The sequence below is a fragment of the Emydura macquarii genome, unplaced genomic scaffold (genome assembly GCF_026122565.2).
Source record: "Emydura macquarii macquarii isolate MOO-44397 ecotype Brisbane River unplaced genomic scaffold, CSIRO-AGI_Emac_v2 contig_1897, whole genome shotgun sequence".
NCBI classification, from domain to species: domain Eukaryota; kingdom Metazoa; phylum Chordata; order Testudines; family Chelidae; genus Emydura; species Emydura macquarii.
In genome coordinates this window covers 80832-97166 of record NW_027132034.1, presented here as the reverse complement: position 1 = coordinate 97166, position 16335 = coordinate 80832, and the positions used below count along the sequence as shown (strand labels likewise).

The 16335-nt window shown below is 38.2% G+C and overlaps 2 long non-coding RNA genes across 2 annotated transcripts; one reads left to right on the top strand and one right to left on the bottom strand.

The window, feature by feature from the left end:
* Nucleotides 1-739: 739 nt before the first annotated feature.
* LOC137159778 (uncharacterized) lies at nucleotides 740-6801 on the bottom strand. The gene is made up of 3 exons (XR_010921734.1): nucleotides 6770-6801; nucleotides 2571-2695; nucleotides 740-816 (listed from the first exon to the last, which is right to left on the bottom strand). It is a non-coding gene; the product is annotated as an uncharacterized lncRNA (long non-coding RNA).
* A 4714-nt stretch (nucleotides 6802-11515) lies between these two features.
* On the top strand, nucleotides 11516-15963 carry LOC137159773 (uncharacterized). Its single transcript, XR_010921730.1, has 3 exons — nucleotides 11516-11639; nucleotides 13478-13553; nucleotides 15465-15963. It is a non-coding gene; the product is annotated as an uncharacterized lncRNA (long non-coding RNA).
* Nucleotides 15964-16335: the final 372 nt, after the last annotated feature.

Below are 16335 nucleotides of genomic sequence, written 5' to 3'. Positions count from 1 at the left end.
TCTCTCCCCACATTCCTGACAGGTGGTAGCTATGTGGCAGTCCCTCTTCAATTAGGTATGACTCAGCCCTTCGGCCAAATCACTGCCACATAATCCACATTTTTTATATAAATTTCAGCGTTCCCAGACAATGAAGGGTCTTCAGCCCATCTCCAGACCTCTGTGAGTGGCATGCCCTTGATTCAGGATTTACACTCTCTCTAACCCTCTTATATCCAAGGTGAGTGAAGAGGCATGTACCCCCTTCACAACAGAGTGGTTAGTAGGGGGACATACCTACCAAAGGCTCTACAGGAGGAAGCGACAGCAAACACCCCAAAGTTCTGCGAGGCTGCCTCCCTGGGCCAATTTCTACCACTTATTTTCCCAGTCCAAAGTGTGGTCAAAAGCCTTGCAAATGATCCATCACAAGCTATAGTGAAGGGTTCCCTAGATCTAGGGAAAGGTTAGTCCCCTTCTGTACAGCTGGGGTATCTGCTGCTTGGAAACCTCTCCCCCTGTAGCCTGGACTCCTGCTGTACCCTTACTCAGGAGCTGCTAGGATAGGTCCTTCCCCCTTCTGAGCTATCTGGCTCTTTTAAGCCTCTCCTCCAGGTGCAGCAGGGCAGAGTCAGCTGGGCTCAGAACTGCTCTTTAACCTTTTCTGTCCCAGTGTGTGGTTTGCACACCCCAACACAGCAACATTTTTCTTTTACTTTTGGACCAAACTAGTAATATTGAAACGATCAGCAATACTTACGAATGGGAGTTCTTTGTTCTCTATATTCTTCATAATCAGCATTTCACTTAATTTCATTCATTCTTGTTCTGCAATTGCTAACAGAGATTCAGGAACACTGCACTGAGAGGTGGCAGGTATATTGTAATACACCTAATAACATGGTCCTCATTCTACCAGGCACATCAGTGCCTACATTTGCATGTTCATTTTCATGATTACTTGTACTTTGATTTGTGGCCCTAGTTTCTCCTCCATCTGAACTAGTATTAAGTTCTGCCTCTAATATAAATGCTTCCCTTTCAGCTAATTTCATCAGCGCCCTCATGCCCTGCAATATCTTGATCAGATAAATCTCTCCGCAAAGAGTCTCTCCCCGCTTGTGACACTGATTCAGTATACTTCTCATTTGATGATTGTGAGAAGATACTGTTTGAATCTCTCTCCCTTTCTTCACAAGAATACTCAGCTCCGTTGGTGTTAGTATAATGTGTGCTCTGTATAATCATATATTTGATCACCACTAGACTGGGCATGCCTTCCAAGCAGTTTGTATGTGATCTCCCTGTAGGTGAGTGGCAGAGAAAATAATAGGCAGAGCCTAGAATTCCTGGCCATGCTTTCATTAAATACTTTATTTTAAAAATTAGCATAAATTATTTACATTTAAAAAAAAAACACCTTTATTTATAATTATATTAATCTTAACCCTATTTAAATAACCTTAATAGCTCAATCTTAAAAAACCTATACATTGTGATATAGTAGCCAACCTGTGCTTAACTAATTCAATTATTTGTAGGCAATTTTACAGTCATTATTTGGTATCTTGATCAGTTACAGTTTCTTAGGTCTGACACACAATTCTTTCTTCTGTGAACTCTCTATACCATCCTCCCTGAGAAGCTCCTCTTTACTTATCAAAATCCTTCAGTATTTTGTTCTCAGCATGAAAGTCTCTTGACTACAAGAGATCCTATTTCCAGCTGACTAGTTTGCACAGACTTCTATCTCCTATGCTGAAAGTGCTTGATGTGCCTTGATTTTCCAGGTCAACCCTTATTCTTCTCTTACTAAAATATAAGTTCTTTCCATAAGTCACTCACTCATCTATTAACTTGTTTTCTTTTGCCAAACATTTCACTGGTATTTTCCAAAAGCCTCATAGCTATTCAGTGTTGCCTTATTTTTTATTCCATTCTCCAAATATAGAAAGAAGAGCTGTTTTTTTTTAAGAGATCTCTCAGCCAGACCAAAAAAATAAATAAAATTAAAAAAAAATCAAGAAGTTGTCTGCTTCAAATTCTGCACTCAATTACACTGAGGTAAATCTTGAGTAACACCAATGGCATCAAGGGACTCTTCACATCATTAAAATTAAGCACGTGTCAGGGGTTGCAGGATCAGGGCCCAACCTTGCAACAGGTAATTGGAAGGATGACTTTTATACTTCAGTAAATATTATTTCAATAAGACTCTTTTTTAAAATGACATTTCCTAGATTTCATTAAGAGGATACTAGAGAATTTCTCCTCTCTTCTAATTGAATGTAGTTTCTATATGAGATGGCCTTGCTGACAGATACTTTGTTTCTCTTTCAGCTCTGGATTATTTACTTTGTTTACCATCCAGCTGTTCCTGGTACAAAATAAGAGCACAACTGCACAAACACAAAAGCACTCATTTGCTATCGTACCTTTTCAAAGTCAGTCTCTCTCTCTCTTTCTCTCTCTCTTGTATATCAGCTTTTTCATCTGCCCAATATATGCCTTGTTCCAAGTATTTTCTAGCTGTCTGTATAGATCTATCACAGTTTCTAATAAACACTATGCAATTTATTTTGAGTTTTTACCTGCTCCTATTAAAGTCAATGAGAATTTTACCATTGACTTCAGTGGAAGAAGGAGAGGATCCTTTATTCATCTGGGGCAGGGACAGTCTTCTTCTTCTGTATACAGCACCTGGCACTCCGAGGCACTATGATAGTACAAATAAATAGGGCCTGAGTATTTCTTGCACAGGCATATAAGTGTTTTCCCCAAAATAGTTGGAATGAACAATATCTTTTACTATTTTCCAAGCCTAAAGTCTTCTTTACTCATTGCTTTAGCATGGGATTTTCTTCCATAGTTTCCTAGAAGGTATAACTAGAGTGCAGAAGCAATTGCAAGTTAATAGATTTCCTGGACTGTAGAATCTTTTTCTGTCTGCATCACTGGGATCTCATGGCTTTGATTTTTTCTCTGTTAGGACAGAACCTATCTTTTCTCTTCCCCCTTCTCATTGTCACTAAGTATATTCTGGTCTTCATTTTATTAACTGGTGGTCTCAGTCTCAATGCTTACCCTTTATTTTGGGTTTAGCTTTGTCTCCGAGATATTACACACTGTCCTCAGTTCAAACTTCTAAAATGAATATGTATTATATTAAGTCATTTATAGAGCACCATCAATTTATACAGCACTTTATACACCTTAGCCAATTCACTGACCCAAAGAAACCTAAATAAAACAAGACAGGAGAATGAGAGGGCAGGGATTATTGATGAAGAGAAGGAAGGAGGACAGGGAAACAATCCAAGGAGAGGATATTGTGGTGGGATGTTGAGAGTAAGAGAAAAAAAGGCAGCCATTTTGGATAGACTAAGAAGTGGAGTGGTGAGAGGTATGGAAGCTAGGGCTATAGAAGCTAGAATGTCTGAGTGTCAGGTCAAAGATCACATTGAGGCCTGGGGGATTGGAAGTAAAGTGAATCTGTCAATGAAGGAAAAGAAGGGAGCCACAGGTTAGCTCTTTGAGGTGTATAGATGCTTCTTCTGGACAGAAAAATAATGTCACCTTGTGTAAAGACTGTGTGCACATGGAGACACAATTAAGGCTACACTGGACAATGTTAAGGTTGTCATTTCTTGACGGTTAGTGTTTCACTTTGCCACATTGCTGTAGTTTGTTCAGGGGATTTGATTTGATGTTGGATTTCTATGGATATTCATGCATTGCATACTTGTTTTAAAAAGGGAAAATGAAGAAACTGACAAATACACCATGTTCTTCTATTTCTTGTATAACAATAGAACATCCTATATTGTTTGATATATGCAATCAATCAGGAGTGAGCCCCTCCTTCTTCTATACATCCCCCAACCACAGCGATGATCTTCACCCTATGTTAACCAAGATTCTTTTCAAAACCCATCTTCTGTATGCTCCGACATATATCACATGGAAGGCAGCAGATCTTCTTTACAGTACTTTCTCCTTTAATATACACTGCTACTTAGCACCAAAACCATGCATCGTGGAAAGAGATAGGACTTCTAAACCCTACCTCCTTCTGTATATAGCCTCACACATCATGTGGAAGAGGGCACTAACTCTTCCATACTGTACCTCCTTCCACGTGCACCATTACACATTTTTCTTCATTTATGCATGCGTGCAGTGCCAATGTAATGCTGAGACAATGCTAATTTTACCATCTAACACAATCCAGTATGCATGTGTGAAGTATGTTTTTACTACAGCTGGGATTAATGGAATTTTGGTTCTCTGGGAATGCAAAAAAAAAATTGTTTTGGTTGAAACCCATATCAAATATTTTCAGTGAATTGAGAAATCAAAAAATATTTCAGTTCAGATTAAACTAAATATTTTGTTTTGACATTTTGTTTCGATTTTGATCATTTAAAACTCTGAAAAAAATTAAACCAAAGTAAAGTAAATTTTGAAGTAAAGTAATTTCAAACTAAAAATATCAAAATGTTTCATTTCAAAAGAGTCAAACCAAAATATTTAGCAGTTTTGGGGATGTTTTTAGTTGCTTTTTAAAAAACAAAAGAAAACAATTAAGTAAAATTGACATGAATTCACAAATAATTTCAGTGTTGCCAAATCTGCATTTTTTTCCAAAATGTTTAATGCAAAATATTTCACCAAGCTCTGGTTTGTACACCCTTATAATTTAGCCAAATAAAATCCAATTCTTATCAGACGAATAGTATGACCAAGGGACTACTTGCCAAATTACATTTCTATCGATTTTCCTTGAGGCACTGGAGCTGTTTTTTAAAGAGTTCAGAACAGTATTTCTTAGAAACAATGTATATTTTCTTTAAAATTAGCTAAAGTATTTTTGATGAAACTTAGAAAAAAATTAACTCCCTTGACTCAGAGCAAGCACTCTAAAAAAATTCAGCTGGAAAGCTAAATCTTTAAGGCCCTGATTCAGCAATGCACTTAAAGATGTGTCTTAAAGTTAGGTATGTGCTGAAATACCTTGCTGAATTGGGGCCTAAGAAAATTATAAGCACTGAAAATGGTTCTTTATAATGGAAAAGCTTAGACAGCTTTAACTACAGAGTCACTTTATGGGTTGTCTTCCAATGGTTTGCTACCATTTTCTTGTTTGTATTTAAACAAACTTCTTAAAATTTGAACAGTTACCTCATCCCCAGTAGAAAATAATATAATCAGGATTTTGTAGTTAATACTGTACCTAATTTTAAATGAGAGGGAAAATGCATCATTTATACAATAAGGTAAAGTCTACTGGGTATTTATTATGTAGTTTCTGAAGCTGTCTTATGTATTCAGTCGACACAGACGATAGTAGCTCCTTCTAAGTGGCTCATTAGCTACATCTTAAGATGTCCACACAGAAGGTTGTCTCTCTAAGAAACTGATTATACCTTATTTGGATAAGAGACTTCAGCTAACTCCTTCCACTTCATTGCATGAGGGTTGTTATAGAGAGAAGTTAATGATACAGAAGATGGTTAAATGTTTGCATTTGTAATTTCAGAAGCTTACAAGATAGCAAGGAGTAGGGGCTTTTCTATACTTTAAATGCCATGCCACTGTAGTGTTTTAAGTGTAGACACTACCTATGCTATTGGAAGGGATTTTTCTGTCGGCATAGGTGATCCAGCTCTCCTAGAGGCAGTAGCTAGATCCATGGAAGAATTTTTCCATCAAACTAGCGCTATCTGCACATGGATTCAAGTCAGCTTTACTATGATGCTCAGGGAGTATGGATTTTTTCCACCCCAGTCTGATGTAGTTAAACCCAACCTAGTTTTCTAGCATAGACCAGGCCTAAGACATACACTCATGGTGTTGATTGTTGCACTTAAATTGAGATCTGACAGATAAGAGATCAAGTGAATTCAAGATTTTCACTTCTTTATACACAGCTCACTAGGGGTAGAAGGCATGATCAATACAATTTCAGCCAAGAGGCCTAGATAATGATTTGCTTAGCTTTTTCAAACCTCCAGAGTTTGAAAGCTGAAGTTCTCATTGAAGTGAATTTCAGCACAGAAATAACTGTAATAACTGACGTTTTTATCTCAGAGGCAGTACCCAGTCACTTCAGCCTATGTTTGAATATCACAAATGAGGGAGATGTTTTCAATTTGTGTGCACACTTGATTGGAAGAGAGAATTTAGTGATTATGTAAATGTAAAAGCACTCTTTTGAGTCAGGAATATGCTAAACAGCTGCCCTAGAGCTGGAAACCAGGCTCCTTTTCATCCTAGGGAGCTAGCTGGTTTCCTATGGACTCCTGCCTTTTGATTAGCCCAAAATACATCAAGTCTCAGTTGTGTTCACAAAACATTTCAGGGTTGAGGAACTGGCACTTTCCAATAAAACTCTGTTCCCAACCAGCTCTACTCTTTATCCTTCATGCACTTGCTGAATTCACATGTATTTACTAGTGTCCTGATCCAGCAAAGCACATAAGCATAGGCTTAAAGTTCAGCCTGTGCCTAAGAATTTGCTGTTTCAAGGCTTGGAGTACAAGTTATGAGTGCTGTGCATGGCATTTGAATCAGAGCTGTGGCGAGATTTTACAAAAAGCTTCCCAAAGTACTAACTTTCTCATCCTTGAACTCCTCAGCAGACTACTCTATTTAGTTCAATGACAGTCTGACTTTTCAGAATGTGGTTTGAAATACAGCATCAGTCATTGCTATTAATCTCACACAGAGCATCAGCTCCCTTCCATTACAAGATTCTTCAAAGAGTTAAATACATCTGAAAAAAACATACTTTTTCTGTGGTGGAAGCTTGCCAGGCTGTGATGATCTGCCACAGCTGGGTTTGGATTTCTGGCAGGTGGTGGTCACAAGATGAGCTGGAGTATTCCTTGAAGTGCTTGGATTGTTAGAATTCAGTCCAAATGGACATCACACACTACCACTGGGGGGAGAAGGAGGTAATCCAAGCTCTTCATTAGATCTCACTGTGTCAGTTGTGAATAATGTCAGAGAAAATACACAGGAGATAAAAAGCTAACAAATAGGACCCAATGAGTATAAAACAAATGACTTTACTCCTTTTCAGAAAGGTGAAATCATTCCACTTAATATTCATTATACATTTGAATGAAAGAATAGCAGATCAAGACCAAACACACTAACAAACCAGATTATGTCTTAAATCAATATGTACTTTTTACTAGTTCAGCACTGAGGATTGCAGTAAGTCATGCATTCAGATTTCATTATCTCCTTCAGAACTCTCTTCTTTCCCTCCTTTTCCTTTTCTCCTCTCCCTATGTGAGCCACTATGATGGATTATGTCAGTGTATAATAGAGAGTTACTGAGAGGTTACCCTTTCCTCTGCACTATGTTGCTCTGCAGGCTTCTTTCATTATTACAACAGAATTTGGGAGTCAGTAGTAGCAAACAAGTGTATAATAAGAAAGCATTTACAGGGCTAAAGGATTCCTGAACAACCAAAATTTGATACAGGCAGAGCAGAGTGTTAATCAGATATTAGCCAGAAACTAGCAAGATAAATGTTGTGTTGTGGCTTTAAATATATATTATTTCTTAAAATGACATACCCAATAATGTGGAATACTCCTTTATGTGTCACAGTACATCATGAGTTAAAGCAAACTTTATCTGTTTGCTTGTATAAGGAAGAGTCTTTAGCTGGCAAGTGTTTGAAACCCTGAAAGAGCTGATGGTTTTGTTTGTTTGCATTACCATTAACGGTAAAATAAGCCATGACAGGCACAGGAGATTTAGCTGCAAGACAAGAATATTCACTATGTTCCTTTCTTGTCTCAATTTTCTGCAGCTAACAAAGCCAAAAAAACTCCCAATCCCAGAGGACATCTGAAAACTTTTCAGGTATTGACTCTCTCATACAAAAAAAAAAAAAAAAGAAAGAAAAAAAAAAAAGCAGTTGTTCATCTGAGAAGAGAGGAATAAATTACAGCTACAGGAGAGGCAGAGTAAGATCCTTAGACTGTTGACTTGGCCAAAGTAAAGGAAACTTAATCTGGTGTTTGCATAGGAAATGAAAGATGGCAAAGGATTCTTGCAGGTTGGCTAAGGCTCATGGTTTCATTGTGTCACACACATTCCATGTGGATTAAATAGTCAAACATTTCCCCACACTGCTGTAATACTTAACACTTATTTAGCATTTTGCGTTTTCAAAGTGCTTCATAGTCATTGATCAGCTAATCCCCATAACATGCCTGTGAGATAGGCAATTACATTGTGTTATCCTCATTTTCCTGATGAATAAACTGAAGCCCAGACACTAAAGATGACTTGTCCAAGACCATGCAGCAAGTCACTGACAGAACTGAAAGTACAGCTCAGGAATTCCTAACCCTTAGTTCTTTGCTCAATCCGCTGCCATTGTTTACACACAGCAACTGTGAGGTGCAAGCACTCTCACCAGGGATTACTGGACTCTTGTGTGATAAGACATCAGAAGAGTGGCTTAAAATAAAAGCACATCACAATAGACCATGGAAACCAGAAAATCTTAAGACTTGATCTAAAGGACTCTGAAATAAGTGGGACTCTTTTCATTCGCTTCATCAGATATTGGATTAGGCACATAATTTTGATAGACTGTTTGAAAACCAAATAGGATTCCCCATCCTAGCTCCATATACATGTCTGTCTGTTTATATGTCTACATACTTATATAGCCTCATCACTGTAACACCTAAGTGCCTCACATTGTTTTTATAAATCACTTCATTTTGATTTTCAAGCATACCAGTACCTACACTTATAGACATTGTGCATATGGAGAGGAAATATTCAAGATCATGACCATTGTGCAATGTGAAATTGTAAATAAATGATTTTGACTAAATAGCATACAGTATAATGATTCCATTGCTTGCCATAAGATGTGATATTTGATTACATTGAAAATATACTTTGATAAGGTCTTTCTTATCTTTTTAAAAAGAATCAGTTAGATCAGCGGTTCCCAACCTTTTTGAGTGTGCGGACCCCTTTTCAACCTCCAAACATTTCATGGACCACCACATGCTACTAGTTTTATCTGAAATTGTACAGTTCCTTGGTGAGGATGTTATTTTTCTTTTTCATGCACCCCCTGTAGTAGCCTCATGGACCACCAGAAGTCTGTAGACCACAGGTTGGGAACCACTGAGTTAGATAAAATAGCTATTGCATCTTCAGTTCAGCCAATTAATTTGTTTGCTAACCATTATATGTATATAAAAAAATTCAATGTTAGTCAATGTTTCCATGTTTGATCCCAATATTTCAGCTAATTAACTTGTTTTCAAAGCTACCTTTAAATGTTGAGATTCCCCCCCCCCCACTCCCACCCACACACACACCCAAATGTGACTATTTAAAGTGCATCTACAGCATAGGCACAAGTAAATATATAATGACTTGTACAAAACAGAAATGTACAGGTCAGATTTTCTGCTGGCATAATTCCAGTGCCTCAATGGAGATATGCCACATGAGCTAGTCAACTCCTACATGTGCAAACAAGTATTTCTATGTGTATGTACCCTTTGTGTGTGTGCAGAGTTACCTGTCTTACGGCCATATATTTTACATGCATAGTTTAGATTCCTACATTTGAAAGTTTGACCAAAAATGTTTGAGTACATGCAGTTGTATAGTGAGTTTGGCTAATGAATCATAGAAATAGCTGTCCTATTATCTTTTACTCCTTTTGTTAAATGAATTTAAAGAATTCTTCTTCTACTTTAACATAACACCAGCAATGTAACACCATTTTTGGATGCAGAGTTTTCTTCCATTAATTAATGATTGATGTTGGTAGGATGAAATCATGCATTTAACCATTAGAGGTAACAGGTCTTTTTACAAATTATGCTGCTCTCTTGACTAGAGTTCTGCAGGAAAAGAAAAACACCTCCCCCCAACAAAATATTTAATAAAAAAAGACTTCATTGCCTGAAAAACTAGTAAAAAAATCTTATTTTCCATTGTCTTATAACAATGCAAATAGTTTTTCTTATCATTTTGAATTTTTCACCAAAACAAAATAGCAGTTTTCACAATGAGAAAACTAATTTCCATATACAAAATATTCTCAGGGTGACAATTGGTAGTTTTGCACTCTTCTAATGAAGACTTCCATACATAAGCTTCCAGATCAGTCAAAAACTTCTTTCTAAGCTTAGGGCCTGATTCTGCCACACATAAGTATGATACTTCACTAGGTCATTGTGAGTCCTATGTTTTGGAGGAAGCTACTATGGCTTGTAACCTTGATAACTCTCTGGTTAAAAGGCAAACCACCACCAGGATTGTCTTCCCAAAGACCAGGACATCTTCCCCTTGTTTAAGAATGTGAAGGCATTTTTCCAGGGTATTTTAAAAAGACTTGATATGTGGTACGTGCTTTTTCAAGGCCACCAAAGGAAAGGGATTACCTGTAAATCTTTATTATTCCTTCTTCTCCTCTCTTAAAAGAGAAAATCACTCAGTTTGAAACCTGCACAAAGAATTCTAGAAGTATCTGATTGATATGAACGCTAATGTCTCTATTTGTTTTACTTTAAGGAAAATATGTATATCTAGGAAATATTTTGGTTACTTCTAACCTCATGTTTCCCCTTAAAGAATAAGCAAAGCTTTTCAAGTTTAATAGCTTTAGATGTTATAAACTTATGTGATGTTCAGTTGTAAATATGTTGTATCTAAATTCAAGCATTTAGCAATAACAACGTTGATACTGTTGCAGTGTGAGTAGTGAAATATTTTATGTACCAATAAGGAATTAAATGACCTTGCTATAACTCTCTCAGAGTGTATTCGTTCCCTGGCATGCCTCCTTGTGACCCCAGAAAGATTAGCTCCACTGAGGTATTAACCATACCACCCCCCGATGTTCCCTCTTGCTCTCCAGGACTTCCAATTCTCTCTCTTCATATCTGCCAGGCCACTGTATAGTCCTCTCTTTCTGAGGTACAAAAATCCCAATGGATGAGTCTCAGGCAGTCTTCTGGTCCACCACCCATTCTGTGACACTTCCCCAGTGGTAGGCAAGGGAACCCAGCCTCACCCTCTACTCTGGGTTCCAGCCCAGTGACTTTATAACTAATAGCCAAGATCTGCACTGTTCCAAACCTCATTACTATTTCCCTGGGCTTCTTCCTACTTCATATTAGTCAGGCTCCTTTTCCCCTGACCTCCAAGTACACACTTCCCTCAGGACCAGGATCCTAGGGCTTCTATTGTCCTTTGTCTGAGCCTAAAGAGCAAATGCAGACCTCTATACTACAACCCCTTTTTACTCCCTACTTCCTGGTTTTATAGCAGCTTAGCCTGCTCCTTGCACAGCTGGGCTTCATTGTAAATTAAAAGTTTATCAGTCCTGACTATCTCCCAGATGCAGCTTGTTACAGGGTTGATTGACCCTTTCTCTAGACTCAGGCCTTGTGTGGCATAGGTACCCCATCACAAACCTATTACTAATCTGAGAAGCCATTTGAGTGTAAAAATATTCATTTTAATTAGGAATGTCAAATTTCATCAGCAACAAGACCTATAAGAAAAGCAAAGGAGCCCCAATACAGCATCAAGGGAAAGCAACCTTCCAGCCTAGCACTGCTGCTTTGATGGGATGGTATCACCAAGACTTCAGGTGATGTTCACAAAGTCAATGCCAAGGGATTAGATTTAAATTCTTTTTAAAATAATTTTAATGGGATATTGGAATCCTATTGTAATTTAAGGTAAAGAGAACTTTTGTTAAACATCATATTGTTTAGACTATGTAGTCTTGGAGAGGGGACAAAAGCTAACCTTCGTACAAAGAAAGAAATGGGGGGATTTAATCTGAATTCAAGATTTTTAATATTCACTAACTAGCTGTCTCAGACCACTCAAAATGAACTGGTGAGTTTTTATAAGTAATATTTGTTATTTTAAACAACTAATTTTGGATGGCTTCATTTTAAGAAACTGAATTAAATACTTCCTTCATTTTCATAGCACTTAGTTAAGAGCATTTTACTCTGCCCATTTATAAACTGTTTAGGTTATTCTTGATTAGGCTTCTGTTTAGGTCATTAATTCATTTTTCAGGGTTTAAGAAAATTTTGAGTCCTGTGTAAATCCCTAAAAATCAGGTGCTTGAGAGAGGGGGAGGTTCTTTCTTGATACATACCCATATAACTGTTTCAAAGGGCACTATTCAAAATGCCCAAGGGCTACACACACCAATTAATGCAAAACACAGTGCACTTTACAAATCACACCCCTGTAGTCTCCATTACCACTTTGTGCAAATAGCCTTTAAATAAAAGCCAGGGGATATAAACACCTTTATAAACAAACCACACTGAGAATGGGATTCTGTCAACATGAATTGAGAAAACATTTTCGGTGTTTTTTCTGGTGATTATTGGATAAACTCAGATTCCATTTTTTTAATTGGGGGTGTGTTATTGGTGTTTATCAGTTAAAACTTAAAATCAGAAGTCCTATTCATGATAAATCAAACTGGATTCACCAACCCTTAAATGAAATTCCCTTTGTTTGCCTATAAACTGTTTTATTATCCATGGTACAATAAAACAGAATTCACTACTGATTGGGGAATAATACACTTTCATCTTAACTTACCTAGAGGAAAGTGACCCATTCTCCAATGTGTAATACTGTGTGTTAAGTATATAATGTATAAATAATGTGTTATACAATGTAATAAAAAACCTGTTAAATCTCCACTGAGAGATGTACAGAAGAGATTGTTACTGAAATAACCATTGTTTACTGTTTGTGCATGTGCTCTGTTTTAGTTTTATGCTAATTTAATTTTTTTAAATTATCTATCTTTATTAAAAAAATATAATTTAATTGAGTTTTGCTTGATTTTAATCATGGTGTCCATGGTAGAAACCCATGTGTGGGAGGCCACATCCCTGAACTGGCATTAGGAAAGTGAATACTTAAGATTTAGCCTATCATTTCTTATTTCTCTAAACTAGACACTTTTACTTGGCAGTGAACACTTTGAAAAATACCCCCTTTACCCAACAGTGGTATTTATGTTACTGTTATTGCTAACTCTGAAAATGGATTACCCTATAATACCTTTATTAAAGATTGATTACTCATTAATAAATTATCTTTGTAGTGTGCACCTTCCAATAGTTTTGAATGAGCATTTTGACTCCACTGCTGTGTGTGCAGCCTTTAGTAAGGGTCTGGAGGAAACAACCTAGACCACCAGCTCTCCAGAAACAGAGACCTGAAGCTTCAGTTATTCATCTTCAAAAGAGGAGATGGAGATAAAGAGTTCAGTATTAGTGACATGCTATCCAACATGTTCAGTGAGAGGGAATTGGTTTTTGAGGTTCTATCTTTATAATCTTTGAGTACTCAGCTAAACAATAAAGATTCCAGTGTGAGAAGGCTACTTTTGTACCACACCAACATATGAAGGCTTCTCCCATAATTCGTTTTTTTTTCCTCTAGGGTTGTAGAGACTACGACCCACCACATACTAGAAGAAAGATGACCTTGTGGCTAAAGCCTTGGTCTAGCAGGCAAGGTAGCTGAGTTTTAGTCTTGTCTCTAGCAGAACCCCTATATCCTTGGGGAAATTACCTATGTTTTCTGTGTTTCAGTCTCCTCATCTTTACAATAACAGTACTATTTCCCTACCTCACAAAGCTATCTGTGAAGCTTGATTCATTAATATTTTGCAGTCCTTAGATGGAATAGAACCACAATGTGTTATTATGTATGTATTTATAATTATGTGAAAAAGTAGTGCATCACAGGATGGGTTGGGAATCAGTAACTTCCTTTGAGCAGCTTTGCTCTCTTGCAGGACTTCTCAGAGGCTTTCATATGCTTACTGTATAGTAGGAGGGTTTGCATCTGCAGCTCTTGAAAGATTTCAGGGATTCTTATCTCAATGGTGGTTTTCATTTTCTGCAGCACGTCTAAAAGGCCAGAATCTCTCATATCTATTCTCTCCCCCCCCCCCGACCCCCCCCCCACACAAGCAGATTAACCAAATTTGGGTACATTATGTAGTACATTTAAGAAGCTAATCTGAATAACCATATTGCTGCTAAAGGACAGATTCAAAGTTTATTGAAATCAATGGGGATTTTTTAACTTAAGTGGACGATCTTAAATTAACTTCAGATCTGGCCCTAAGTATGTTTGCCACCAGATATTTGAGCTAGGTCTACTGTGATCCGTTACATACTTTTAGCAGTTATTTAGACAACAGAAGTTTAGACAAAGATTATGGAACGGAGGGAGAAGGCAAAGCCAGAGGAAAAACAGATGTTGGTTGAAGACTCAATAGGAATGTGCTTTGTGTGCCTGAAGATAGAGAAAGCTGAGAGGATTGGCCCTACCAAATTCACAGCCAAGAAAAAGTGTCACGGACTGTGAAATCTGATCGCCCGCCTGAAATCCAGTCTCCCCCATGAAATCTGGCTATGTAGAGGAGACCAGCTTTCACAGAACTGGGCCCATAGAGCAGCACCTGTTGGCCAGGTGCTCAAGTCTGAAGGCAGCGCCGCCACCAGCAGCAGCAACACAGAAGTGAGGGTGGCATGGTGGTGGTAGGGGGGTCTTCACTTTTTTGGGGTAGTGAGAGTTGGCCTTACAGTTACACAAGTGGGCGACCTCCCTCTTCCTTCTCCTCCTCTCCCCCTCTCCCCCCTCCCCCCCAGCACCCACTCAGCCAGCCCAAGGCCCCTTTAACTCACAAGTTCTGGGCCTGAAGCCAGGGAGGGGCAGCGTTGGGGGTGCCCTAGCCAGTGCTCTGACTGTGCTGCTAGTCCTGAGAGGGCTGGGGAGGGACAGGACTTCCTCTTTCCCTGCACAGGCCTCCCCTGGGGTCAAGTCAGGCCCACCGCTGGGAACCAGCGCTCTGAAGGCAGTGGCACTGCCTTCAGAACTGGGCACCCAGTCAGCAGCTGCCCTCCGGCTGCTCAGCTCTGAAGGCAGCAGGGTAGCAATACTACAACCCCTCTACAATAGCTTTTTGACACCTCCCCAACAACTCCCTTTGTGGTTGGGACCCACGTGGTTACAACATTATGAAATTTCAGATTTAAATATCTCAAACCATGAAATTTATGATTTTTAAAATCCTATGCCATGAAATTGACCAAAATGGACTGTGGATTTGGTAGGTCCCTATGTATATAACAGTCCCAAAGATCCCCAATATATGATATCATACACGCTCTGAAGACGACTGAAAAAGATGCTATATTTGTTATTAGCCTATGATGGACTTTCACAGTTGACCACCTTCAATAGAGATGAACATCTAGAGCTGGTACATAGACATGCCTGGCACATACTAAATCCCAGTTATGTCAGGAATGAACTTGGGCAAAATAACATGGGCCCTTCTTCTGACAGCTGAATGTTTGTACTTTCCTATTTTCAGCTCTCCCTTAAATGCCCTGTTCTCTCTCCTTTTTTTTAGGATCACTCTGCACATCCTGCGTGATTCAGGAAGCACATCCCCTATCACAGGGATCTGGACTAAGAAGGGAAAATCTGGAACAGGAAACACTTTCTCTGCAAACCAGAGGTCCCTTTTTAAAATTATATCCACCTTTTTAAAAAGTATGTCAGCCAGATTACTGTGTGCTGCCTTCTCCATAAGGTATTCATCCTGAAATGTCAGTCTAAGGAAACAGACAAGCAGAACCTGTCTACACAATAATAAGAAAAGATATTTTGAAAGGAAGCTCCATTAATGCTAAAGAACAAATCTATGGCACATAAGGCTTCCTTTCTGCATTGTTTGAATAGCATATTATTGAGTTAAGACTATACCTGCTTTTCCCTCCCCTTCCTTAATTTCAATTATAACATGCTCCATTGTCTTGCACCATTTATTCTAAATGAATCTAGTTCTGGGGATATGCATGCAGCCAATTTATTCATTAGCTCTATTGTACTGGAACTGAATAAAAGGTTTTATCATCAATCTCTTTAATTTCAAGATAGGATTTAGTGGAAATCAATATCAGAGAATGCATAATTGCTAAATCTTCTTAAATTAATAGACTCACTCATTAAGAGCCCCCTGCCCAAATACTTAGCTGGTGTTTTTGTGACTTTCTCTAATTAATTAGCAAGTAGCAACAGACCGAACTGAACTGCTTATGGCAGTCACATGGTGGGATCTGAAGACCATTTCAAAGAAGAATTAATTTAGATATGTACACATAGTATTTCCAGCAATAAATTGATTAAAGGAGAGCATACCGCACAAGGAGATAAATGATAGCTGTGTGCTGATGGTCTGCAAAATATCTGGTAACCAGCAGGTGGTTTTAAACCATTCA